Below are 3,696 nucleotides of genomic sequence, written 5' to 3' on the forward strand. Positions count from 1 at the left end.
GGTTGGGGACATCACGGAGGGGACATGGGGACATGTTGGGGACATCAGAGAGGGTTTGGGGACATCAGGAAGGGGTTGGGGACATCACGGAGGGGACATGAGGTGGGTTGGGGACAGGGGGAGAGGTTGGGGACATAGGGAGAGGTTGGGGACATCAGGTTGGAGACATCAGGGAGGGGTTGGAGACATCACGGAGGGGTTGGGGACATTGTGAAGGGGACATGAGGTGGGTTGGGGACATGGGGAGAGGTTGGGGACATCACGGAGGGGACGTGGGATGTGTAGGGGACATGGGGACATGTTGGGGACATCAGGGAGGGGTTGGGGACATCAGAGAGGGATTGGGGACATCACGGAGGGGACTTGGGATGAGTAGGGGACATGAGGACAGGTTGGGGACATCAGAGAGGGGTTGGAGACATCACAGAGGGGACATGGGATGAGTTGGGGACATCAGAGAGGGGTTGGAGACATCACAGAGGGGACATGGGATGAGTTGGGGACATCAGAGAGGGGTTGGAGACATCACAGAGGGGACATGGGATGAGTTGGGGACATCAGAGAGGGGTTGGAGACATCACAGAGGGGACATGGGATGAGTTGGGGACATCAGAGAGGGGTTGGAGACATCACAGAGGGGACATGGGATGAGTTGGGGACATCAGAGAGGGGTTGGAGACATCACAGAGGGGACATGGGATGAGTTGGGGACATCAGAGAGGGGTTGGAGACATCACAGAGGGGACATGGGATGAGTTGGGGACATCAGAGAGGGGTTGGAGACATCACAGAGGGGACATGGGATGAGTTGGGGACATCAGAGAGGGGTTGGAGACATCACAGAGGGGACATGGGATGAGTTGGGGACATCAGAGAGGGGTTGGAGACATCACAGAGGGGACATGGGATGAGTTGGGGACATCAGAGAGGGGTTGGAGACATCACAGAGGGGACATGGGATGAGTTGGGGACATCAGAGAGGGGTTGGAGACATCACAGAGGGGACATGGGATGAGTTGGGGACATCAGAGAGGGGTTGGAGACATCACAGAGGGGACATGGGATGAGTTGGGGACATCAGAGAGGGGTTGGAGACATCACAGAGGGGACATGGGATGAGTTGGGGACATCAGAGAGGGGTTGGAGACATCACAGAGGGGACATGGGATGAGTTGGGGACATCAGAGAGGGGTTGGAGACATCACAGAGGGGACATGGGATGAGTTGGGGACATCAGAGAGGGGTTGGAGACATCACAGAGGGGACATGGGATGAGTTGGGGACATCAGAGAGGGGTTGGAGACATCACAGAGGGGACATGGGATGAGTTGGGGACATCAGAGAGGGGTTGGAGACATCACAGAGGGGACATGGGATGAGTTGGGGACATCAGAGAGGGGTTGGAGACATCACAGAGGGGACATGGGATGAGTTGGGGACATCAGAGAGGGGTTGGAGACATCACAGAGGGGACATGGGATGAGTTGGGGACATCAGAGAGGGGTTGGAGACATCACAGAGGGGACATGGGATGAGTTGGGGACATCAGAGAGGGGTTGGAGACATCACAGAGGGGACATGGGATGAGTTGGGGACATCAGAGAGGGGTTGGAGACATCACAGAGGGGACATGGGATGAGTTGGGGACATCAGAGAGGGGTTGGAGACATCACAGAGGGGACATGGGATGAGTTGGGGACATCAGAGAGGGGTTGGAGACATCACAGAGGGGACATGGGATGAGTTGGGGACATCAGAGAGGGGTTGGAGACATCACAGAGGGGACATGGGATGAGTTGGGGACATCAGAGAGGGGTTGGAGACATCACAGAGGGGACATGGGATGAGTTGGGGACATCAGAGAGGGGTTGGAGACATCACAGAGGGGACATGGGATGAGTTGGGGACATCAGAGAGGGGTTGGAGACATCACAGAGGGGACATGGGATGAGTTGGGGACATCAGAGAGGGGTTGGGGACATCAGGAAGGGGTTGGGGACATCAGGAAGGGGTTGGGGACATCAGGGAGGGGACATGAGGTGGGTTGGGGACATGGGGAGAGGTTGGGGACATCGAGGAGGGGACAGGGTGGGACGGGGGACATCAGAGAAGGGTTGGGGACATCAGGGAGGGGTTGGGGACATCAGAGAGGGGTTGGGGACATCACAGAAGGGACGTGGGATGAGTTGGAGACATAGAGACAGGTTGGGGACATCACGGAGGCGACGTGGGAGGGGTTGGGGACATCAGAGAGGGGTTGGGGACATCACGGAGGGGTTGGGGACATCACGGAGGGGACTTGGGATGAGTAGGGGACATGGGGACAGGTTGGGGACATCAGAGAGGGGTTGGGGACATCACGGAGGGGACATGGGGACAGGTTGGGGACATCAGAGAGGGGTTGGGGACATCGCGGAAGGTCATGGGAGGGGTTGGGGACATTGGAGAAGGGACGTGGGGACCGGGAGACGGGGGACAAGGACGTGGTGGGGACATCAGAGAAGGGACCCTTCACCTTGGGGACACGGGAGTCACAGCTGGCCGGATGTCCCCGTCCCCAGGGAGCCGGGCCGAGGTGGCACAGGAACAGGGACACGCTGGGAGGGGACGGGGACACGGGGAGGGGTTGGGGACATGTGACGCAAGCGGTGACACTGTCTCATCCGTGTCCCCGGTGGTCACCACGCGTTGTGTGTCACCTCCCCCCCCCACCCCCGCTGTGTCCCCACGGTCCCTCATCCTTGCGCCTGCCCCGTGTCTTTGTCCCCGTGTCCCCACGTCCTCCTGTCTTCATCCCAACGCTCCTGCTGCCATCTGCCCCCTGTCCCACGTCCCCCTGGGTGGTGGTGTCCCCTGCGGTGGTGTCCCCATTGGGGGGCGGGGGTGGTCCTCTGGATGGCTGTCCCCATGGCTGGTGGTGTCCCCCACGCCATGGTGTCCTTGTGGCTGACAGTGTCCCCAAGCGTGATGGTGTCCCCATGAGTGGTGGTGTCCCCATGAGTGATGGTGTTCCCCATGTCCTGGTGTCCCTGTGACCAACGATGTCCCCACGAGTGATGGTGTCCCCACGAGTGATGGTGTCCCCATGAGTGGTGGTTTGCTAATTTCTGGAACGGTTCGTTCCATCTCACCAGCACAACCTTAAAGGATTACAAACAAAAACAGCATTACCAAAACTGCATGTTGTGCTAACAACTATTTAACAAGAAACAGTTAAACAATACTGCAAAATAAACATCACCTCATTTAAATCGTAAAGAAGATGTACAAAACAGTAATTTTCAGCAGAGCATTAGACGCCGCTCAAGAACAGCTGGAATCATTTCGTAATGGCTGTCAGGAAATGCACAATCTCTCACTGTCAGGCCTTTTCACGAGTGATGGTGTCCCCACGCGTGATGGTGTCCCCATGAGTGGTGGTGTCCCCATGAGTGATGGTGTTCCCCATGCCCTGGTGTCCCTGTGACCAACGATGTCCCCACGAGTGACGGTGTCCCCATGGCTGGTGGTGTCCCCACGAGTGATGGTGTCTCAATGAGTGATGGTGTTCCCCATGTCCTGGTGTCCCTGTGACCAACGATGTCCCCACGAGTGATGGTGTCCCCATGGCTGGTGGTGTCCCCACGAGTGATGGTGTCTCAATGAGTGATGGTGTTCCCCATGTCCTGGTGTCCCTGTGACCAACGATGTCCCCAC

This window comes from Charadrius vociferus, unplaced genomic scaffold (assembly GCF_000708025.1).
Source record: "Charadrius vociferus isolate BGI_N301 unplaced genomic scaffold, ASM70802v2 scaffold2024, whole genome shotgun sequence".
Taxonomy (NCBI): domain Eukaryota; kingdom Metazoa; phylum Chordata; class Aves; order Charadriiformes; family Charadriidae; genus Charadrius; species Charadrius vociferus.